Source organism: Manis pentadactyla, chromosome 19, assembly GCF_030020395.1.
Source record: "Manis pentadactyla isolate mManPen7 chromosome 19, mManPen7.hap1, whole genome shotgun sequence".
NCBI lineage: Eukaryota > Metazoa > Chordata > Mammalia > Pholidota > Manidae > Manis > Manis pentadactyla.
Window position 1 is genome coordinate 14,340,794 of NC_080037.1, and position 25,628 is coordinate 14,366,421.

Consider the following 25,628-nt stretch of genomic DNA (forward strand, 5'->3'; position numbering starts at 1 on the left):
TTCTGATACCATTTGTAATGAAGAGTGTTTTCCCCATATCACCAAGCAATTCCCTGACACCACGTGAGTGTCTTACAAATGGACTCAATTCTAACACTATCTACCTGGAGATAGTATCAGATTCCACAGGTAAAGGGATCAGTCCTACCTACAAGACTATCTCCCCCATCTGCCGGCCAGCCCTTCAAATGCTAGTTACAAGCCCCGTATTATCACCTGTGCTTCTGACCAACTGGTTGTAGATAAGAGGCTCCAATGACTTCCAACTAGGGTGCAATTAATTTACTAGAGCAGCTCATGGTACTCCGGGAAACATTTTGCTCACTAGATTACCAGTGTATCATAAAAGGATATAACTCAGGAACAAGCAGATGGAAGAGAGGCATATGCCTGGTGGCAAGGTATGGGGGGAGGGCACAGAGCTTCCACGGCCTCTTGGAGAGCCCCATTCTCCCCCTATCTCTCCGTGGTCACCAGCCCTGAAGCCCTCCAGAGCCTGTCCCTTTGGGTTTTTCAGTCTCATTATGTAGCCACAACTGATTAAATCATTGGCCATTGGTAATTGATTCAATGGCCATATCACATCACCCTAACGCACAAGGTACACAAGGTCAGAGACTTTTACACCATACGACCTTTTCTCCCCGTGGAAATGGGGCAGGAGGCAGCTTCTCTCTCAACAGAGGATCACAGGCTTTAGAATTTTTCAACACGTCTCAGCTAAAATGCCAGTTACAAAGGCATCCAGACTGCAAATGTGAAGCGTGGAAGGCAGGAGATGTCAAGATGGACCCCTTCGCTTTGGTACAAGCTCTGGAGAGATACCTTACGGCTAGAGGGTATGAAGACAGCAGTGAGGATGGCTCCAGTGAGGAAACGGACGAGTCTCTCTGGCTGTTGGGTTCTTAAGTTCAGGAAATGTAGGATACAGGCTACACTTTAACATGACTGCGTATCAGGCAGCACAGCGGCTCAGTGTGCAGGCGGAAGATGAAAAGAGATCCGGGGATGAGAGCAGCCCTCTAGGAAGAGCTCGTATCTGGACGAAGACTCACAGAGCACAGTACAAAGCCACGAGACAGGACGAAGAAAGTAATAAAGCCTGTGTTGGTGGTAAAAGAGAACGAGCCCAAACAGCTCCAACAACGACTTCCCCTAGAAATGCACAAAAGCATGAGTTAGGGCACGGTGGAGTGCGTTCATCAGTACCAAATCCTTTAGAAGTTTACTTCATACCCACACCACCTGAACATACAACTTGTCAAGACCCAACATCAGATGTGATTCTTCTTTTAAGAGTTTTACATGCCTTCAGTCGATACTGGTATCACTTGCACAATAACACAATGTGCAAGGAGAATGTTCCGACTAGTGAATTTATGAACAGTAATTTGACATCAAAAGAAAATAGGAAGATCCAGATCCATTAGTAATCATGACAGGCAACACCCCAAGGTGGCTTACTGAGCCAGGAAAAACTTGCCCGTTTTTCTTCCCTTTTGATACCCAGCAAATGCTTTTTATATAACTCTGTTTGATCAGGACCAAGCAATGCAAAGATTGCTTGATGCCAACCTGGAAATCAACGAGTCTGAGTTTCAAGATTGCAGAGTTGCACCTAGACCGGATAGAAGAAAATGTACTGTGAACAGAGAGGAGCCACTGAAACCAGGAGAGTCTGTGAGGCAGGATCGTGGCAGCCGTCAGGCCATGTCAGGAATCCAGGATGGAAATGAGGTTGGTATGGGTCTTGGGCCTACACTGGGGTTTTCTGCACTTGTATCTCAGGAACTACAGACCGCTGACTTGAGTCTCTGGAAAGGCGGAGAAGCAACTCTTAGCAATCCAAAAGGAAGCCAAGAAGGGACCAGGTGTATTCAAAACCTTCAGGGCCTGTTTGCACTTCCATTTGGTAGGATAGCTAAGACAGCTCATATTGCAAAGGTTACGATGTTTCGCTTCTTAGGAAAAACTAATGGCCAAGGCTGTCATGGATTTCAGATTGGTGGACCCCCCGCCCCCCCCCCCCCCCGCTGGCTTTCCCTTTCACAAGTGGATGCTATGGCAAGAAACTGCACTGACATTGCACAGTTTGTTTGACATTGACCCAGTTGCAGCCAGATCAGTGCTAGAAGACCATGTCAGACAGAAGAAGAGATCCGAATAAGATAAATCTCACACCGAAGAGTCTGACTACAAATGGCTGCTCAATTGAAGATCTAGGATTGGATTTCACTCTGCCCCAGTTTCCCAACATCGACTGAAGAAAGGAGGGAAGCATATCCCAGCCACTATCCATAATTTGGAGGAATATCTGAGACTGGTTATATGCCAGGCACTAAATGAAGGTGTTTCCAGGCGACATGCTGAGTGGATTTGAATCGGTCCAGTCAGACCTCTTGGGTACTTCTACCCAGAAGAACTGGATCAGCCCCCGTGTGGCAGGAAAGCAGACGTGCGGGATGCAAAGGCACTGGTGGAAGGCTGCAGGCCAGATCAGGGTTGTAGTCGTGGTAATCGGGCTGTGGAGTTTGTGTTTGAGATCCTCAGTAGTTTTGATAATGAGCAGCAAGGTCATGTCTCCAGTCTGTGACAGGCAGCCCCAGACTACCCGCTGGAGGCTTCTGGAGTTCAAATCCACCTTTGACAATCGCTCAGAAGACATCCGCATCAACGGCAGACACAGACGACTTCTCGCCCTCTGTAATGACTTGTGTGAACTATCTTAAGTTGCGGGACTCTTCAAGCATTAAGATAATATGTGAAAGAGAAGGACAGCAGTCATTCCATCTATCCTGATCACAATGAGAAACGCAGTGTCTGCCTGTTACAGCAAAGGAAAACATCGTAATTTCTTTTCTAAATGTACCAGCTGAGTCAAGGAAACATGTTATGCCTTTTTGCTATAGGAAAAACTGCTTGTAGATTATAAAAGAGACACTGGGTTGATGTTCATTAATGGCCCCGTGGACTTAAAGTGACCAGGCCCTAAAACATAGTCACGATGAGGTTTCTTTAAGGAGTTCTTGTGTAGGTTGTCATTGGTTTGAGGTGTGAAGTTTTTAACTGGCTTGGTTGTGTGAAATTTTAAAAAGGGATGTTTTTCCAGTAAATGTCGCTTACGGTTTAAAAAAGAAAACCCACTATTATTGGGGCTAAGAGACACTTTCAAATTATTAATGGCTATCTGAATTGAAATAATATAAACTTGGGTACTGTGCTGAACTGAGTAATTTAAATTGATCTGAAATATAATAATATTATAAACTTGGATACTTGGATACCATCTTTCCATCTTGTGCCTGGAGAAGCCAAGTCGAGTTCTGGAGAGGAAACCGAGGCAGAGTGTGACAGCACAAATGAGCCTAGCTGCTAATAGCTTAAGACCGTGTGAGACAGCCTCACCTCCGACACTTGGATCCTGTTGCTGGATAATAAATCCTCCACACACCACATTTTTGCTGAAGGTGGTTTAGCGGAATCTTCTTTCTTGTCACTCAATGAGCCTTAGGCTAAAAAAAGAAAAAAAAGAAACGGAGCCGAAGTTCTCTTCTGGGAGGTATGGTTTGTAATTCACCAGCTGCAAAAGGTTCAGTTGCCTTTCATGGTTCTATAAAATCTATTTTATTGTAAGACTTGTTAAATATGAGCTTAGACACATCACCCGACAAATCATCGCTTGCTCTGGGGAAACGCAGTCGCTCAAGCAGATTGGCTGGTGAGACCTCATGATGGCTGCAGGGCATATGCAGGACAGAAGACGTCAAGCAGATGAGAAAGCTGCAAGGAAGCTAGACAGAGTTTAGCAATGCTTGCTCTAGACTGGACTGACTGTGCGCCTCACATCGTGTTCCTCTGACTCAGCTGGGAAAACACACCCCAGGGCTTTGCTCAGTTGTGGGCTCAGTGCAGGGGAGGGAAGGAGGGACGGGGCCAAAGCTGGAGCCAGAGCCAATGGTGGGGTTTTGCTGGTGGGAGTGGGACCCAGACAGCCACATCTGGGGGTCGTCTCAGTTTTTCAGGGTTCTTGGGATTGGCCTGTTGATTCCCTTTAGGTAATAACAAGGAAGAAATCCCAATGCCCCCGGCCCTTGCAGCAGCTGCTGGGTCTATTCTGTGGGCAGGGCAGGGCTGCATCCAGCCTTTGCAGTGGCCAAAGGAGCATGACTAGAAGTGATGCAGGCCATCGCAGGCCTGGACCCTAAAATCTCCATGATACCCTCTGCCTGATCTCTCTTTGCTTGCTGGTCAGCTCAGTTCAGATGATATGCTGAGGAGCAAACCCAAAAGACAGAAGACACCTGAATCCCTGAGTCACTGCCTGGAGGAGAACTGCCAGACCTATTTTGAGTTGTGAAATGAGAAAAGAATAAATATTTATTGTGTCAAACCACTGAGATCCTTGAGGTTGTTTTGTTCCTGCAGTCAATATTAATTACTTGGACTAATACAATAGCACGAAGAGATGTCTGAAGTCCTGTTATTACACGGATGGGGGCTTTTGAACCATCAAGAGATTTGGTTACAGAAACATGAATCAGACATAGATCTTTACCTCAAAGAGCTTGCAATCCATATCCATAAAGAAATTTAGAGAAAAAAGTACCAATAGAAGGATAAACAGGAACCCACTAAGTGATTCTTTTCCTACTGTAGATATTATTGATGAGGCACAGAGCCACCAGGAAATGTTTAAACAAAGATCTTTATCTTATCATCCTTTTGTCAGAATTGCTGAGTTGAGAGCTTGTTTCACAAAGAGGTGAAGTCACTGAGATCTTACCCATTTTTCTCTCTGATCAGCTCATAGGATTTTGTTTATAACCTTCAATCCTGCAATGCCATGGTTTTATCTTGCACTTTCCTGGGGCAATTGGAAAATAAAACAAATTAAAGAGACAGTATAACTCACAGAGTATAACTGAACCAAGACTTTGATAACACAATGCTCAGTACGTATGTATAACTACAAGCCAAAATATGACTAAAACTAAAGAAATAGTTGCCTTGGCACCCCTGGAAGAAGAGCTGTTGACATGGGATATATAGACTTAATTTCCTTTAATCCCCTTTTCCCATTTCCTGGGGACCAATAAGGCACCAAATCAGAGGTTTGCAATGGCAGTCCTTTCTCTCATGGACCCCCAAGCAAAACTGTGTGAAAGGAAATACCCAGCTAGGTGACGTGGGTCTGTGACTTTTCCCCTCATTTTTTTTTATTCAAGAGTAACTTAACACCATATGCTCCAACATGGATCAACCTTGAAAATATTAAGCTAAGGGAAAGAAGCCAGACACAAAGGCCATGTACTGTATAATTCCATTTAAATGACATATCCAGAATAGGAAAATCCATAGCGACAGAAAGCAGACCAGTGGCTGCCAGGGGCTGGGAGGGCTGGGAAGGGAATGAGAAGGGGGGTGGCTGTTGCTTAATGGGTACAGGGTTGCCTTCTGGGAAGATGAAAATGTTCTGAAACTAGATTATGATGATGCGTGCACAATATTGTGAATGTACAAAATGCCACTGAATTATCCACTTTAAAATGGTTAAAATGGTGACTTTTATGTTAAATGCATTTTACCTCAATTAAAAATACTCTGATTTATTTAAGTGACTTAATATTTATTATCTGTCACTTCCCTTGCCCCACATATTCCTGCTCTGTCTCCTCGTCATCCTTCCTGAAGTTATAGTATTGATAATAGCAGCATTAATAACAGGAGAAATTAAATGCAACCCCCTGCGATTAGACTGGCAAAAACACAAAACTGAACATTAGGGCAATTGACTGTCTGACGAGTCAATGGAAATCTGCAAGGGGAAATTGTGTGCTCATCAGTCAAGTCTCAGGGAAGACTGTGCTTCCACTAGAAGTAGACACAGAGCTATGGTTCCTGGAAGGGAGATTAATAAAGGCAAAGTAAGAAACACATCTGGGTCCTTTCCTACTCTTCTCCCCCAAAAGCAGGTTGTTGTTACTTATAGGTTCGGTCATTTAAAAAATCTTCTTAGCCCTAGAACTGATTTTTGTGACAAACCAGACTCAGTGAAGAACAGAGTGACAGACAGGCAGAAAAGGAGCTGGCTTTGGATTGTGATTGTCCCACTGATCCCCGGAGAGCCACCCTGTCCTCTCACCAACACTGTGCCAAGCAGGTGGTAGAAAGTCATGAGGCTTAAGGGAAGTGGACAGAAAACACCTGCTTTCAATTCCTGCCCTCCCTTCCCACCTGAGTCATGCTTTCTCCCCAGTTAGAGGGTTTAGCATCTCTGCCCAAGCTGGGAGATAAGGGCATGATTGGCAAGAAGCTGTATCGCTTGGTAAAGAGGCTCATATCCTTCCCCAGGGGCCCCCGTCTGTGCTGGTGGGTGGTTTCCAGGCATCTCACAGTGTAAAGTGAGCAAGATGTCAATGGACTCTTCATGGTCCAGGGCAACAGACAGTAAACACCACTTAGTGCTTTGGACTACTGAGTCCTGCATCCTAGCCCTGCCTTGAAGCAGATTTGAAGAGAATCAAGCCAGATAGTTGCCAGTCCCGGAGGCAGGCAGAGGTGTGCTGGAGCCGGAGCCAGCTGGGCTCTCTAGAGCCAATTGTGAAACGTTTGGGAATTTTGCAAGCCAGTTCTTAAACAAAACCATTATTTTAAAAATTACATTATGACTATTACTGGAGCTAAAAGAGCTCTCAGTTTAACGGTCATAATTTTTATAAAGGTAATAAATAGTCAGTAAAATGTAGATGGCATAACAGCTGTAATGACAATAAATTTCCTGGGAAAAGATTTATCAGATTGGGATGCAAGTCTATGTGTCATATCATGGCCGAACTGCAGCCACAGCTTGGCTATGGATGTATGAATTCCGCAAAAAGCACCAAAAGCATTTTGTGAGAGTCTATATGGAATTTACAATATGTGTTTTATTATCTTTCATAAATTGTATGCCACACTCTCTTTATATCAGTGAAATTCATAATAAATTCATAAGCTCACTTTTGTTTTTTTCAGAAGGCCAGCTGTTCAACATTGCCAGCACACCACTGCCCAAAGGTCACACCTGAGGCGAGCCGAAGGGAGTCACCTATTCGCCTTCCCACCTATAAAATGCAAAAAAGGAGGAAGGAGGGAATGGAGGCAGGGACGCAAAGGGTCATTCTGGACAATCCTACCCCCTGCATTTCAAATCTAAAGTAATAAAGAACACACGAACATGGGAAAGGTACAGGGCCCTCTCTTTGCGTAGGAGAGCAGGTGGCCTCTCTAGTATGATTTAAGAAGGACTCTACAGCTTGGCAGTCCAGAAGTATCTACTCCTCTGGCTTGCCTGAGCCTGCTCCTTGAAATTCACAGGACTCGAGGGTCCTTCCTTTGGGTAAGCATTATCTTCTAGAGCTCTGTCTTGCCAAAATATCACTTATTAGCACCCAGCCCACACTCGTGTATAAATAACTAGATACGACCTTGAAAAGCACTGAACTTCTTCCCAGGGAAATGAGACATAATTAAAGCTTCTGATGTGGGGAGGGAGCTGGCAAAAGTCCAGACGCCGGACTTGCCTTGGCAGCAGGGCCAGTGGGGAATCTCAGGCCGCCCTGGGCAGAGGCCCTGGCGGCACTGTCAGCGAGCATAAGGGCTTTGCAGAGGCAGGTGGCCCTGCTCTGGAAGCTTCTTCACCTGTGGCCGACCTGATGTGGATACTGGTATCGATGCTGCTGTTGCATATTAGCCTCTGCATGAAAAATAGGGAACTCAGAGAAAACCCTAACATAAACAATGGACTTGGGGTGATAAGGATGTATCTGTGGGGCTACTGATAGCGGGAACGGCTGTATGTGTATGGGGACAGGGAGCATGTGAGAACTCTCTGTACTTTCTACTCAGTTTTACTGTGAACTTAAAACTGTCCTAAAAAATAAAGTGCATTTTTCAAGATCTCAGGGAGTTAAGATGGTAAGTGTTTAATTTACCTTGTTTATGGTTCTAGTCTGTATCTGCCGACCCACAGGTCTCCTGCCTTGCCGGTCACCACCATTTCATGATCCCCAGGGGTCTTGTACCTGATAGTAACATTATGATCCTTGCAAAGACATAATTATAACTTAATACATATGCAGGTATAAATGTGTGGACTCTTAGAACGAAAGGGGTGGGAATGATGAGAGAAAGCACCACCCCTTTCCCTACAGCAATCAAGTAACACAGCTAATCCAATACTCTTAATTTTTACTCTTTCAACACCGTCTCCCCAGTGACCTTCAACCAAATACTGTGATTCCAAGATTTTTCAAATGAGTATCTCAATCTCCTCTAAGGTATATATTATACTTGGTTTACTGTGACTACCCTGTTTTCAAAAATACATACTTGAATCTCTTTTCAAAGGTTTATTTGGCTCTACTTCCTATTACTCCTCCTGTTTTCAAAACATATACTTGAGTTACTCGTCAATACTATTATCAGACCTTGAAGTTTGTTTACATGGGATCCAAGGGGTTCCCTCACTTACACGCTCCTGGAAAGGTCAGGGGTTCAAGAGGATATCGAGTTGTACGTATGTGTAAAATAAGACTCTCAGACTGATGCATATGTTTTAGTAAATGCCAAAGTCAAATATTTTTACAAGTGAGTTAGGAATGAATCACCAAGTACACATAGAGCAAAGGTTCTTTTAGTGGTGACTGTAAATGTTCATGCTCCCCCTATGCTGGGCCTGGCCTCCTGTCCCGCTTGTTACAGTGCCATCCTAATGAGGCTTAAACCTGCCTACCAGGGCCGCTTCATCCAGAGAGCTCTGGGGTGGCTCCTGGCAATCACATCACCCGTCTCCACCCAGATCTCCCTCAGCAGCTGTTCCTGCCCCTGAGGTTTGGGTCTCCCTGAACCAAAAATACAACCAAGTGGTCCAAGACAAATATATGTTTGACTTGCTTTTCTCTGTTCCAAAGTTCCTATGGAGACAGATGAAACCGCATTTCCATATTTTGTGAACAACTTTCACAGAGAAGAATCACAGTTAACCAAACTGGGACTGTTCTAGGAATTCAGGACATGACCATCATGCCCAGGTCTTCTCACATGGCCTTTGGCCCTCACGCATTCACATCCATGGGCACCTTCTGCTATCAGACTGCAGAAATGGTATCTGAGCGCCCATTGCACTTACCTCTCAGACTACCACTGAGACAGGGACGGTGGGCTTAGACAGAGCAGGGTGAGGGCCTCCAGAAACAACAAAGCACGATAATCCACTGTGGGATTTGCTTTGGGCTGCTGGGGGGCCCAGCTTGTTTTTCTGACTTTACCCAGGTGCTGCTTTTCTTCCTCCAGCTCTAAACAAATGATTTGCAATCTGGGCAATGTAGCAAGAAAGCCCCAAACTACCTAGTAAAAACAGGAAGGATGCCATCCTGAAAATGAGATTGCATTTTAAAACCCAATTTGTTAAAAAGTAACTTTATTAACATACTCTTTAACAAACAGACAATAACTCAGCCCACCTTGGGAGCAAAGCAGGCAGTCTTGAGTGATATGCTCCCAGAACCAGGAAGCCGCTATCCTGGGAGGAAATCAGAGCAGTAAAATTCTTGTAAATAACCAGGAAAACTAATAAGAAATTTAATGCCTCTTCAAAAATAAACATTTTGGGACCACTTAGCAGGTGTACATCCCCAGCCCTTTGTCTCTCAACTGCCTATAAAACCCCTGGACAAGAACCACCCCGGTGCTCTCTTGCCCCCTCCTGGCCTGAGCCAGAAGCTCTGTCCTGTCACTTTATCTCTAAATAAAAGCCTCTAACTTGCTTTCCTGCTTTGAGTGTTTGCCAAGTTCATTCTTCGACTCAGCAAACAAGAACTCTGGCATCACCACGACTTTTCCCAGCAGCCAGCTTTGAGAAATGCTGCCCCTGTTTCAAAGTGGGACTCTTTTTCTTTCCCTACTGCTCTCAACAGTAAGTCAGACCCAGCAGATGGCTCTCTCACCCCAGGAATCAGCTCTCAAGTGGGTGATTTCTGTTAGTTTCACCAACATTATGAAGGAAGCAACCCATTGTAAACAGAGTCCTAAACCTGAGCTGAATTTTGGACACATGGTAAAGCTGCCTGTATATTTTACAGGATAGCAGGGCACATGGCTTGTGTGAACTATTCTTATATGATAAATAGGAGCCAAAAAATGATATAATTATGGGCATCTTCTGCTGTTTGCACATGGCCAGGTGTGCCTGGGAGCCTTCCTGGGCATATCACCCCGGTTATTGCCAACAGAGGAACTGCGTGAAGCCGGGGACGGCCTCCTCGCTGCCTGCACCAGCTCCTCTGAATCTGGAGATACGTGAGAGGACCAGACCAGGGGAGGGATCGCCATGGACTCTGTGGGGCTGGGCTTGGCCTTTGTTGTGCTGAAGCCCAGGCTCAGCACCAGCTCCTCTTTACTTAGCCTGCTGGAAAAGCCGATTCAAGTCTGTCGGGCAGCCCTCCCAGGAGTCACAAACCCTGCTGCGCGCCTGTCTCCGTGGCCCATCCCGCGCTCAGCTCAGCGAGGGAGCAGGAGGACTGTTGCTCTGCTGACTCGGGGCTTCCGGGCTGTGCGGAGGGGCCCGGCGGCGGGAAGGGAACCGAGGCACACAGGCTGGAGGCGCCTGTGTGTCCCGTTATCCCCCGTGCTGCATTCTCTTTCCTGAGGCTTGCCCTCCGGACAATGCCTCCAGAAGGCTAAGAAAGGAAAATAAAATAAGAAGTAGCAGTGGCTCGTTTGTTCCTCTGGCTGCTTTCTCCGCTCACGGGGAGAGGGCTGCGGAAGGACCGGCTGGGGCCAGGCGGCTCCCTGCGACGGCACCTCCCTGCTGCAGAAACTCCCCGATGGGGAGGCGCAGGAGGGCATGCCAGCTCAGCTCCTCTTTCCAAGGCATCTTGCCTTTGACCTGCGTGCCTAACCCAGACTCAGCACACAGTCTGAAAAAGCATTTTCACTGCTCCCAGGGGCCCAGGGCATGAGTCAGTTCGGAGAACCGCCGTTAGAAATACAGATATTGGGATTTCTGGTACGTTTTGAGAATAGCAAGGAAGAATAATCGTTTTGTAATCAAATAGATGTGATTACAAATTTTATCTCCGCCACATAAAAGTGCAGTGTTGGGCAAATTATCTTCCTAGGACACAGTTTTCAATCCTGTGAAATGGAGTAATAATACCCATCTCACAGAGTTGTTCTGAATGTTGAGATAAAATGTAAGGGAGAAGAGAAAAGGCATCACATTCAACCGCCACAATTGCTTTCTAAGGCACAGGGATCTTGTTACCGGAGGGCCCTTTCGTTCTTCTGTGGTTTTGCTGGTTTTTCTTGGTAAAGAAGCAAAAATTTGGACTTTCTGGGAATAGGTCAGGGGGGATTCCCTGGGGAAGGAGACAGAAACAGGGCAAGAAAATAGGATCCGGGGAGATGGTGTGAGAGTGAAGGAGGAGGGTCTAAGCTAAGGGGCTTCAAGGATTGCTAGACCAGGGTTCAAATTCTGCCACTGCCGTGTACTAGCGAGCTGTGGACAAGTTATTTGCCTTCACTTAGCTCAGTTTCCCCATATGGAAAATTGGGATCATAATACTTCCATCGCAGAGCTGCTGTGAGGATTAAATGAGATAATTAATTGTGACGTGCCTAGTAGGCTGCTTCTATCCTCTCCATTCATGTAAATGACTTTGAGAGTATATGATCTGAACTCCGTAATGGAGGACCCCTGGGCAAAGGCGCATTCTCTACCTGCTCACTGAGAATGGGCACACTCCTGGGCCAACTTCTGCAGGGCCCAGTGTCACGTGGGGTAAGGCTGACAGCCAGGCACCATCTCCAGTTCCAGCAGCAGCCACCACTGCCCAAGGCCTCCACTGAATCTCAGGCACTTCCCACCCACACTCTCCCCTTCATAGATATTTTTTTGATCCAGAAAAGCATCATTTGTCATTTAATCTGTAACTGGGATGACATATGTGAAAGACCTACATTTATGTAAGTAAACTTAACACGTGAGTTTTCTAAACAAACTCAGGAGTGTTGTGCAAAAGTAAGGCCTTGAAATTATTATTAGCAGAAGAAAAGAGCTTAATGCATACAAGGCTGGATATTCTATTTTTATGTCAAGTAGTTGTCTTCAGATAATCATTTAGGCATTAAGGAGTTAATAAAAATCCTCTCTAGAGCTCTACCTAGCTTCTCCAGGGTCGCTAAAAATGAGTGTCACTTTTGCCCCTGGTGTTAGGGTTCGAGCTCAGGTAGAGTGGGCCCACCTGCTGTGCCCTGTGTGACCCACCTCCTGTGCCCCTGGGCCAGGTACCTCCATCCTGATGGCAGTGAGTACCTACCAGGCCCAGGACAGGTACCTCCATCCTGATGGCAGTGAGTACCTGCCAGGCCCAGGACAAGGCACTGGGCATGAAGAAGACAGGCAGGGCTCTGCTGCTAAAGCATTTACTATGGAAAACCTTTCAGACAAATGAAAAATTACACAGCATTCATTTACTTCCTTCTCCATAATACACAGCAAACCTACAGAGGCATGCAAATGGAGACTGGACCCAGTCTGAGAGTTTCGGCAAAGGCTTTTCTGAAGAAATGCCACCTTGACTGCAGCAATGATTAGTGTGCAGAAGAGGGAGAGAGAGAGCAACCCTTCCAGGAAGAGGAAACAGCATGTGCAAAGGCACTGAGGCAGAAAGTCGTGTGATGTTTGAAGATATGAAAGAAGGTCAGAGTGTCTCAAGGCTAGTAAGCAGATAATGGTAGCCCTGGGTGGAAGGGACAACTAGGAATGAATCTTCCTGGTTGTTTACACTGGGGAATGGTAGAGATAAGCCTTACCTCTCACAGCTATGGGAATAATTATTCATAATAAATAAGAGAGATAGCAGAAGGGTATATATGAACAGTTTCATGAGGGTGTGGGTGATTTTTTTCTGCTAACTCCAACACTGTGTCATTGGACCGAAGCAGGGACTGATTAAGTGTCTCAACTGGCTAGTCTTCCTCTATGTCATGGTCAGCTTGCAAACACTCGGGCTATGTGAAACCGGGTAGCGTATGTAAATCTATTCCCACTCATGGAAGCAGACTGAGAGTATACCCTATTATGGTGCTGACGGTCACCAGGCACACAGGAGAAAGCACATTACAAAACTCAGACACTAACCAAATGTGTACCCCAAGTGGTCTGAGCACCAGCACACCTAACCACAGAACCCCACCTTGCTCCCCTGGTGACTCCTGCGTCCCAGATGGGTTCCCACACAGCAGCTCACCAGAGTGAGCCTATCTGCTTCTCGAGACCTGCTGATTTTGTCCTGACCCCTTGGAGACCTGAAAACATAAAGTGTCCAGAGCTGGCCACAGGCAGCCAGGCCAATCCTCCAATCCTGGCCCCAGTGGTCCATGTACATGAGGTTCACCAGGATGGAGTGGCATCTTCCTGCTGGGCTGTCCCAGGGCCTCTGACCCACCCACCCTGGGATGGTACCTTCTGTCCCAGCACTACACAGACATATGCACAGTGCCTCCAGGCTGGGACACCCCCACAAGTGTGCCAAGTGAAAATCATCCCGTACCAGCAAGGAGAAGCAAGGGAAGTGCTTGTGACTTTTCCTCCCCCCCACCCAACTTTTTGGGGGAAAATATTTGTTATTAGCAACTTCTCCACTAAGAAATGCCAGGGATCTTCCAACTCTTCTCCTCCTCCTCCTCCTCCTCCTCCTTCCTCTCTTTTCCTTCTCTTAATTTTCCTTTGCCTCCTCCTTCTCTGTCTCTTTCACATTTCTCTATACATTCCAATATTTCTATAATAAGTATATCATGCTTTAATAAACAGGAGAAAATAATGGGGAAGGGCTGTACCTTTCACTCACAATCTCTATTGCTCACAGCATCATACCACGGGAAGGACTTAAATAATTTCTAAAGTCCATCCCAGCTCTCAGCTAATGGAACATGTAAATAACTTTATTTTTTTAAGGCAAAAGAATCCTCAGGGACAAAAGGCATCTCCCCGTAATGGCAACCAGCCTTGAACAAGGCCAGTGGATTCAACCAGTGACCTACGAGTTAGTCATGCTAGAAGGATTTAGCCCTCAGACCTCATTCCGCCACAGGGGACAGTGAACACACACACACACACACACACACACACACACACACACACACACACACACATGCTAAAATGCTAAAATACTGGAGAATTCCTTGAGCCAGAAGGATTTCTTTTAGCACTGGTTTGCTTGAAGTGTTGTCAAAATTATAATCTCAAAATAAATTTCTTTTATTCATCCTTAGCATCAGGAGGGTGGTATTCATCAGCTATTCCTGATGAGTGAGATCCTCATTGATTAATTCTTTCTCATTTCTGAAAATTCATGCATGCTCTACCCTCCAAAATCCACTCCTTTCCATATTTGGGGGACGCTGATGAGTGGATGGCAACAGTCCCCAGCCCTCACCCTAGATAGAGGACATCCCCAGGTTCTGAGGGACAGAATGTTTTTGACCCCCTTGGCAGATAATTTCCTCCTGTTTATCAGATGAGCCGCATGCTGAGGGACTGTTGGCAGAACCGAAATCAGATTTTACCTGGTTGGCTCTGAGTTTCTGTGGGAGCTTTATCACATGAGGCTCCCTCGGGCCTCCCTTCTTTAGGTCCCGGGTGCTCCTCACCACCATCACCACCATCTGCACATCCTTGATGCTCTGGGGATTGGCTTTGACTTGAGAACAGTTGTTTATGGATGCCACCGGAGGGCTTGAACCTTAAACTGCAACCATCAAGGCAGAAAACTGACAATTTGCAAATCAATTGAGAAAGTCATTTGTGTATTTGGAATTTATTATTCAATTATGTCATTTAATCTCCACACTAGATCAGTGGTTATTAGCGGTCCCATTTTATAGAACAGGAAACTGAGGCTCCATGAGTTCTATCAGGTCTACATGAGTATCAATCCACTCCTTCAATAATAGACCTAAAATAACTGGGGATACAGGTCAAAGAAAAGTCAACAGGATAAAAGAGTAAAGTCTATCATGAGTACAGTAGAGGATCAGCAGTTTCACTATTTTCTGAAATCCCTAAAACTTCACTGTCTGATACAAATACCCACATATGGCTATTTAAATTTTAATTTTAATTGATTAAAATTAAATGAAAGTTAGAATTTTCTCCTCACTCTCACTAAGCACATTTCAAGTGTTGAATGGCCACACATAACTAGTTGCTACCTTATTGGACTGCACAGATTTATACAGCGTCTCCATCATCACCGAAAATTCCAAGAAACAACAGTGCTTCAGAATGCATCCTCATGCGTAATGAGGTCTCGTCTTAGGAGATGATCATTTTCTCATGTTACTCTGAGCTGTACTTATATTGAGTCCATAGAGAGTAGAGGGAATCTGCTTCCTCAGATTAAGGGAACAAGACGTCACAGGAAGCCGTGGTTCTCAATCTTTCAAGAACCTGCCTGTATACCCCAGGAGGCACAGTTGCTTCGTGGCCAAGGAGTGCAGTCTCCGGGCCACAAAAGCACACAGTATTTCTCTGAGCAACCTTTTCCCCTCCGTGTGGTTTGATGGGTAAGTGGACACAGGGGCTTCCCTAAGGAAGAGCTATCGGGTCTTGCTCACCTCAGCATCCTCCCATCCCCCAGCAAGCCAGAGGCTGGTAATATCCTAAGCCTTAGATTTGACCCAGAGTAGGGAAGGTGAGGAAACACAAGGAAGGAAATCTTTTATTCCTCAAACTAAAGCCAGTGGTTCACCCTATCTCCACCAGAGCTGCATTTTGAGTTCTTGGCATTGGGCTGGCCCTTAATAAAATGGCAATTTGATCATTATTTGGTACCCCCTGTGTACCGTCCTTGGGGAACCCAAATGAGAAGAGGCAGAACAGGATGCGGGCTTTCCTTGATTGCAAAACATTAACTATTACCATTAAAACTCCGTCTCCTAATCGCCAACACTTTACCCATTTTCTTTCTTTGAGATACGCGGACCAATCCCTCCTTTCTAAAAGTCTTCTTACTTAGTTTTAATGACAGTATTGAGTTTTCTTTTTGCCTCTTTGGCTGTTCATAAAAAATGCCACTTGTTTTTTCCTGTTTTCAACTCCTTAAATGTTGATATTTCCCAAGATTCCTCTTTTAACTCTTCCCCCTTTCTGAATTGTCTTTAGACAATCACACTTCTATTCACGGTTTTGACCACTTACCATATGTTAACACTGTGGACGCTGTATTTGCATTTCACACCTCTTTATTAAGCTCCGCACACACGTACCCAGTGGCCTACTGGATGCCACCATTTCAATGTCCCACAGGCAGTCCAAAGTTATTTTATCATAAACAGAAATCATCATTTTCTCTTCCCATTGCCAAGCCTCTTTGACCCCCAGTTTCTTGGGCCAATCTTTGCCAGCCCTGTTCATCTTGGCTGATGAATCTGTTGGCTCTAGGTTGTCCCCAACAGCATGAGCCACAGAACCCCATGAAAACAACTAACAACATATCAAAGATTTTAAAGATAATGTTCAGTGCTGGTGAGGATGTAACTTGAGCTCACTATCACATACTCTTATGATGGAAGTGCAAATTCATACATTTCCAGAAAGCAGTTTGACAATATGTATCCTTACCAATATCAAAGCACTCCTTCAGAGCACTCTTGGTTCCCTGAAATAACGTAGTGAGACAGAGACCAGCCTGGCTTAGAGAATCTTAGGAGTGTTTATGTTGGGGGAGGTCATCTGGAAGACATGATTGCCCTTTGACTCATGAGCTGGATGCCAGTCATCAGAGGCCCCTCACCCCCTTCCCATATCCTTGGAATGTGAGTTCTGCTTGCCTTCCCCCACCCCAGAGGCTGCCCCGACGACATAGCCTTGGGACAGTGTTGTGTTATCAAGACCATATGGATGGTATATGTGACTAAGCCCAGTGAACTCCTCTATATAAACATTTAAATAACATATGGAGATCTACTCACCTTGCAGTAACCCAAGATAAGCCCTATATCTAAATTCCCTTGCTTGTTAAACCTGCCACCTACCAATCTGGAGTGGCCTGCCTCTTTCCTTGGTCTCTCCCTGCCCTCCACATATGACGCTGTTTCAGATTACACTCAGGAAGCTTCCAAGGAGCTTGGATGGAGCATACTTCCCTCATGATGCCAACTGGCTCTCCTACTAGCCTTATGGGAGTAAAGAATGGGATATCTTAGGACCAGCTTATCAGAATAATTTTTCACAAAGTTTAAGTGTACTTACTGAACCGTCTTTAAATTACATCATCCATAATTCCCTCCAGGACCATTTGTCTTCCATTATCATAACAATTCACAATTTATTATACCAAGATATCAAGACTGGTGACAGACGTCAGCCTGCAAGTGTACATGTGCCCTCCCAATTTGGATGGGTTTGTGCTCTGAAGTTCCATCAGTGTTAGTTTCTTCCTCTTGCAGGTGCCTAGAATGCTAAAATATAAGATCTCAGTAGATGAGAACTTGAAAGACCCCTCCCAGACTCAAGGCACTCTGATATCACAGTTGCAGTGAGACTGTATAGAGCCTAAGTAGAAAATATGGAGACAGTCAAGAATTCCAACTCTGTCAAACCACACTATAATCACAAAAGGTAAAACTTTACAAGTAAAGTAATGCAAAATGGCACCGGACACCATCAGAAAGTGAACCTTCAAGTGGGTAGGAACTGTATTCAGGGAAATAAAAGAAGCAAAGAATGAAAATCAAATTGGTAAGTGAATTGGAGACATAATGTGGTACTTTAACCCCTAGGGCAGGATCCCCAAAGTGATACACTACAATTTTGCTGAGGAATCTCCATTTTATGTCTTCCCAACACGTGTCAAGAGTCTCCAAAAATTTATTCTCACTTCCTCTTGAATGAATGTATCCTAAGTTAATAAGTAGAGACATGGGTAAAGATTTATGGTCTAGGATGTTCCATGCAATATTATTTATAAAAAATAAAAATACTGGAAATAATCTAAATGTCTAATATAGATAGGTAATAAATTATAATACTATGAATGTTATACCACTATTAACATCGTATTTTGAAATAGTTTTGATGTCATGGTAAAATGCTCATGATAAGTACTGAATAAAAATAGTATATACAAGTATCTATAAATATTCAATTAAATGTACAAATATATGTATATATACATACATTGAAAACAAGAGTTAAAGGAAATATATCAAATGATGGTATTTTCCTACAATGTATAATTTTATCTTTAGAATAAGAAAATAAATTGGAAATCAGGCTGCCTCAAGCTTATTAATTAGTATCTGGTGACAAAATAAATGGCTTTTATTTACATGTTCTCTTCCTTTACTTAGATTTGAGTACCTTGAGACTAAAGAACTTCCTGCTGTTTCTTTTGTGTTCTCACTTAAAGTAGAGGACTTCTTGCACACAGAGGCGGTCAACCAGTAAGTCTAAAAAAAGTAGCTAATACCATCAGTCCAGTGATCACTTCTGAAAGGCCCTATGATTAATCTGTCAACAAAAGAACTGGCAGATCCCTGGGTGAAATTCTATAGCAGTGAAGATCCCCAAACTCCCAATGTAGAAGAATAGCCAAAAAAACTGGGATCAGGAAAATCTGGGTTCCAATTCCAACCATTCAATAGCAAAGTAAATTTGGCCAGGTTACCTATTTCTGTGGGCCCCAACTTATTACCAATTATTAATACCACTCCTCAAGGTGGTTTTAAGGATTAAAGGAGGTACAGTGCCTGGAAAATTGTTGATATTTTCCCTTCCACCTTTTGAAGCATGGATCATTTTACTAAGAAAAAGGATATCGTGAGTAATCAAAATTGCCAACAGCTCCCACAGTTCATTATCTATCCTCTTTGGTAGAATTCAAAGATTTAAAATTAAATGTCAATGGTATCTGTGTGGACAGAATCCACCCACGTCTGGGAAACTGGAGGTTGAGTTTTTGGTTTGGCTGCCAGCAATTCAATTTTTCAGTACTTCCCTGAAAATCTCTTGCTGTTTCATTAAATCTGGGGAGGGATAGTCAATTCCCCAGGATCTGGGGTTATCGGATATGGAAGTCACATAGAGACCAGAAGAGATGTATAAAATAGATCACCTCATTTATTTGCAAAAGCTTTTTAAGGCAGAAGAGGCAGATGGGAGGAACTTTGAAAGAGTAACCAGTTTCAGGAGGTGAAAAGATATCATTTCCATCACTTAATTCTGGGAAGCAAGATTATCTTTGATGAAATAGTTATCTTGGAACTACAGAAGCTGCTATTTCTGTTGTTTTTCTCCAGTACAAGGACATTATAGTGAATGTAATAAGGCCATATGAAAATTTATTTTTCATTCTACCCTATCTCTTCCCATCTCTCCTTGCGCTGTGACTAGTTTGTTAAGCAGTCATTTTCTAAACATTTTTTCTTTGGGATTTACTATGTATTTTTCCATATTATCAAAACAAATTCCATATTCTTTCATTCTGATCTATGGAAAACTGGACCTTGACATTGCCCTTACTTTAGAGATGGTGGCATTTATTAGCTCAGGCTGTTTGTGCATTAAGCAAACCAGTAATTTCAGAGTAATTTCTGCACAGAATAAAAACAGTAACAATGATTACACTTTGGTGTGCACAATTCACTGTTATTTAATGCTAATCTGCATACAGTTCTGCTTAAAATGATCCATTCCCCATCACACTTTGGAAAACACTTTTTCTGTCACTCTGCTGTCCATGCTCCAGAATTCTTGGTCCTTATGATACAACATCTTGGTGTGTGGCTTTTGTTTTCATAGTTTCAAGGTGGCTCCTCTGTGTGCTCCAGATGCTATATCCTCCTTTCACAAAGGCAAAAGGGATAAGGATAACACAATGAGTGTACCAGCTAGTCTTTGACTTCTTATGGGAAAACAATAGTTTTCCTAGCATTTCCACCCAGTAGAATGCCGCTCGAGTCTCACTGATCAGAACATGTTACATGTTCACTCCTAATTACAAAGAAAGCCTGGGAAATCATCCTCAGGAAATATTTTTCCAGCACAAAGGTGTCAGATATTCTTTCAGATCCAGTTTGCCCTCGGAGACACCCTTCCTGCTGTGCTCTACTGCCCTCTTCCAGCTGAGCTGGATATACACTAGGCTTGATGCTCGTCCAGAAACCCAGGACACTTCTCCACCATCCTAGGAATTTTCTTCCTATTACTCCTGTGTTACATCCTGTTTCTTGGATGCTTAGCTCTTGGTTTACTCCCTTTTCTTGATGGTGCACATCCTTAAGTAGCTTTTTGAAAGAGAGAAGTAAATTTTTGAGACTTTACATGTCTGAAAATATCTTTCACCTAGTGTCACAAGTGAATGATAGTGTGGCTGAGTAGAATTCTAGATTGATTTTTTTTCTTTTTTGGCTTTTAAAGGAATTACTTCATTGTTGTCTAATTTCCAAAGATTTGATTGAGAAGTCTGATGTCATTCTTATTCCAAAACTTGTGTATATGTTCCACTTTTCTCTCTGGGAACTTTCAATATCTTCTATCTCTGCTGTTCCATAAGTTCATTTGGATCTTTATTTATTATGTTGGGCACTTGTGGGCCTTTTTATCTGGAGATGTATGTCCTTCAAGTCTACGAAGACTTCTCATATTATTTCTTTGATCATTTCTTTCTCTTTGTTTTCTTTGTTCTTTTCTCTAGAATGCCTATTAGTTAAATATTGCATCCCTTAGAATGCTCATCTGATTTTCTTGTTTCTGTTTTCTCTCATTAACCGTTGCTTTTATTTTTTATTCTTCTTCCTTATGATTAGTGTTTGCATGATGTATCTTTTTCCATCACTTTAAATGTCTGTGTCTTTCTCTTTAAAGTGCATCTTTTGTTAACAGCTGCAGTAGGATCTTGCTTCTAATCTAGTCTGGCAATTTTTGTATTTTAATGAGTTTAATGTATTTAATGATATATTGATGTGATTGGGCTTAAGTCTTGCTATTTGTTTTCTATTTATCCTTTTTTTGTCCTTTGTTTCACCTCCTTCCTGCCATCTGGATTAACTGAGTACTTTTGATATTCAACTATATCTCTATTGCCTTTTTAGTTATACCACTTTATTCTTTGTTCTACCTTGAACTAGTATTGTACACTTCACATATAATGTAAGAACCTAACAACAAAATAATTTCCTTTCATTGTTTCCTGTCCTTCATGCTGCCATTGTCATTTTAGTTCTACATGCTATACATTGTTATTATATTTGCTTTTAATAGTCTATTGTCTTTCAAACATTAAGAAATAAGAAAAAAAATTTTAATATTTACTCACATATTTATGATTTCCAGCATACTTCATTACTTCCTATAGGTTTGAGTTGCTTACAAGAATTTCCCTTCAGCTTGAAGAATGTACTGTAACATTTCTTATAGTTAAGCTCTTTTGGTTTGCTCAGCTTTTGTTATTTTGAAAATATTTTTATTTTCCTTTGATTTTTGAAAAACATTTTTCCTTGCTATGGAATTCTAGGCTGGTTGTTTATTTTTCTCAGTATTTTAGAGATGTCATTCAACTATTCCCTGGCTAGCATTAGTTCAGATAAGAAGTTCACCAACCATTTTTATCATTGTGCCCCTGTGTGTAATTTCTTTTATTCCCCTCAGGCTGCTTTCATGACTATCTTTGATTTTATTAACTTTTTTATGATGAGTGTAGGTGTGGTTTTCCTCATGTTTATACTACTCAAGATTAGTTAAGCCTCATAGAACTCCAGGTTAATATTTTCTATCAAATTGGAATACTTTTCAGCTAATATGTCTTAAATGTATTTCTTTTCCCCTGCCTGGGACTCCAATTACACATATACCAGACCACAGTATTTTCCCACAGGTCACTGAGGCTGAGTCCTTTATTGTTTTTCCTCCGTGTGCTTCAGTACTGATCTGTTTTAAAGTTTATTGATTTTTTTCCCATCAGCAGTGGTCAAGATACTGTGAAGCTCAGTCAGTAAATTTTTCATTTCACATATTTTATTTTTCAGCTCCAAAGTTTCCACTTATTTCTTTTATTTATTTATTTTGAGGTTGGATAATTTGTTTCCAGCTTTACTGAGGTATGATTGACACACAAAAATCTGCACCGATTTAGTGCATATAATTTGATGAGTTTAAACACACAGGTACACCCATAATAACCTCACCACAGAGTGATGATATAAACATATCCATCACCTCCAAAATTCCAAAAGCTTCCTTGCATTCCTTTGTTTTGTTTGTTTGTTTGTTTGTTTTTGTTTTGTTTTGTTTTTGGTAAGTACTATGTGAGATCTATCCTTGCAACACGTTTTTAAGTTCACAACACCATATTGTTAACTGTGGGCACTGTTGTACCACAGATCTCTAGAACTTATTCATCTCACATAACTGTAATTTTATACCATTGAACAGCTAGCTCCCCATTTCTGTCTCCCTCATCCTTATCATTTGTTTCCTGCTGCTCTAAGTTTGACTGTTGTAGGTGTCTCATATAAATGGAATTATGCAGTATTTGTCCTTCTATGACGGACTGACTTCACATAGCATTAGGTCTTCCAGATGCATCCACATGTGGCAAATGGTAGAATTTCCTTCTTTTTAGGCTGAATAATATTTAGCCTTTGGATGTATATACTGCATTTTCTTTATCCATTCACCCATCAGTGGACATTTGGGTTGTTTCCATGTCTTGGCTATTGTGAATAATGCTGCAGTGAGCATGGGGGTGCAGATGTTGCTTTGAGATCCTGATTTCCATTCTTTGGGATATAAACCCTGGAAAGGGATGGCTGGATCGTATGGAAGCTCTTCTTTATCTTCCTGAGGACTATGCATATTGATTTCCAGAATGGTTGCACCATGTCCATGCCCACCAGCAGTACGCAGGTTTCCCTTTGACCCCATCCTTGCCAACTTCAGTTACTTCTCGTCTTTTCAATAATAGCTTTTCAAAACAAATATAAGGTGATATCTCATTGTAGTTTTTATTTTCATTTCCCTGATGATTAGTGATGTTGAGCATTTTTTGCTATACCTGTTGGCCATTTGTATGTCCTCTTTTGAGGTAGGTGTATTCACATTCTTTGCTCATTTTTAAAGTGAGTTATTTGGTATTTTGCCATTCGTTGTATGAGATCCTTATGTTTTTGGGGGGAATTACCCCTTACCAGATACATGGTCTGCAAATATATTTTCCTCATTCTGTGAGTTATTTTCTCACTCTGTTGATGGTGTCCTTTGCTGTGCAGAAGCTTTTTAGTTTGCTGTCGCCCAGTGTATTTTTGCTTGTGTTGCCTGTACTTTTGGTGTCATATCTGTGAAATCATTACCAAAATCAATGTTTGAAGCTCTTCCCTGTTTTCTTCTAGGAGTGGAACAGTTTCAGTTTTTACATTTAAGTCTTTAACCCATTCTGAGTTGACTTTGTGTACTATATAGGGGTCTGATTTCACCCTTTCTGCATTTGGCTCTCCGGTTTCTCTTGCACCATCTGTTAAGAGACTGTCCTTTCCCCACAGAGTATTACTGGCACCCTCCATTTGGTTCTTTTAAATAGTTTCCATTTCTCTGGAGCAATTTCCCATGTGAGTATTCATGGAGTCTCCCCTCCCACCTGTGCAGCTTAGCGTTCGGCCAAAGTCCAGGGGGGACTCCTTCGCTCATAACTGGGTCTCTGTGTGAGGCTTCCTTCTCCCTAGTACTTTGACCTCAGATTTCAGCTCTCTTGTCATCACTGAACCCCAATTTCTGTTTTAGAAAAGACCCTAGGATAGAAAGCCAGGGTGACTGTGGAGATTACTTGGTGGGCTTCCCTTCTCTCAGGATGCCTAGCCCTACAGAATTCAATTTGTAATAACTGAAAAGTGCCTTCATATACACTGTCCAGTTTTATAACTGTTCCCTATAGATTGGTGAGTCCATACCAGGTATTCCATTGTAGCTGGGACTGAAAGTCAGATTGACTGAATTTTTCACTCTTAATTTTATACTTTTAGCACACATATATATATATAAGTTTAATTCAACATTTAAAAAGGGACAATTTTTATGGTGTTACTGAATCTGCGCACCCCACCCCCCACCAGTATTTATTGATCAGGATGGAAAAGTGGGAGGTTTTAACTGAGAGTCCCAGACATATATAAACACTTACACATAAAAAGTAGTAAGATTGATTTCTCACTATGAAGCAAGTCATGAGTCAAAGAAGGTGTTTTTTCTCTGGATTAATCCAGTACAGACTTGGATTTCTATTTCAACTGGTTGCCCAGACTTAAATATTAGCTCTGGAAAAATGGTTCCCAACCTTCAAATGGAGAGATTTTGCCAGAACAGATACACATAAGGGTAAGTATTTTCTATTATAATCGCAACACTTAGCTAAGTGAAACAATTTGTTGAAACTTCAACAGATAATGAAAAACAATGTTGAAGATAACAGGTAATTTCTTCAAATTCTAACAGTGCTGAGGACAGAAACAGCAGCTGGGGTCCTTTTCAAGCAGCTGCCCGAGCGTCATGGACCTGTCCTGCTCCGAGCTGGAAGGTGGCATATTCCCCTGACTCCTTCAGATTCTGCAACTGCCTTTCTCAGGTACTAAGGAACTAGCAGCCCTTGATAGTTTCTCAGTGTAGGAATTTGGCGTCTGGGGTCGAACTAGCCAGTGTTCAGCTCCCAGCTGCCTCTTACAAGTTGTGTGCCCTTTGGGAAGCCACCCTCTCTGAACCTCAGTCCCTCACCTGGAATATGGCAGAGAGCACTGCTTCAGGAGACATTATCTGCCTCTGTCCTGCCAAGCTGTTTGTTCTAAAGTCAACTTTCTAGGGGAAGTGCCTGGGACAGTGAGAGGTGTGTTAAAAACGCTTTCCTCTCAGAAGATAGGAACTGATCTACTGCGCGTACAGGGCTACCAGACGTGCCTGGCGTGAGTAGTGACCCTATGTGCCCTGTGGGTACCGGCCACAGACAGCTTCACCTGCCTCACTGTCCTTGTTCCCTGGCTGTGCCTCACTCTCGCTTACCCCCAGGGCTTTGTACAGGCTGTTTCCTCTGACCCCAGTGTTTTTCCCTCTCAAATCCTTACTCCAACTCCCATCCCAACCTACGTTTCGTGGCTAACTCCACTCTTCTTCCAGCTCTCAACCTAAACACCTCTTCCCCAGGGAGTTAGGTTCAACCCCTTCCCCTGATCTCGGTTAGGTTCAACCTCCACTGCATTGGGCCCCCAAAACCTGTGCTTCCCCTAACATAATATGCATCACAAACGAGATTACGTGTTTAAAATCTGTGTTCTTTAGTAGATTATAAACTCCAAGAGAGCAAGGATCACGTCAGGAATCTCCAGGACCTGACCCTGATCCATAGCAAGATGCCCAATAAACCATAACTGACTTGAGTTGTTAACAGACACAAATTTGGAGCATGTTGGTGTTTGGCGATAAGGTGTGGAAAAGTGGTAAGACTGGGTAGAAGGTTAAAATGGGCTCCAGGAGCAAGATATTTTTACAGCATATCTTTTTATATTAAAAACTCCATGCATAGAGGAAGTCAGATGGCAGAGTA

The 25,628-nt window shown here is 43.0% G+C and overlaps 1 pseudogene; it reads left to right on the plus strand.

Annotated features, from left to right (window-relative positions):
- The first annotated feature begins 560 nt into the window (after nt 1-560).
- LOC118935346 (E3 ubiquitin-protein ligase TRIP12-like) lies at nt 561-2,799 on the plus strand (annotated as a pseudogene).
- The last annotated feature ends 22,829 nt before the right edge of the window (nt 2,800-25,628 follow it).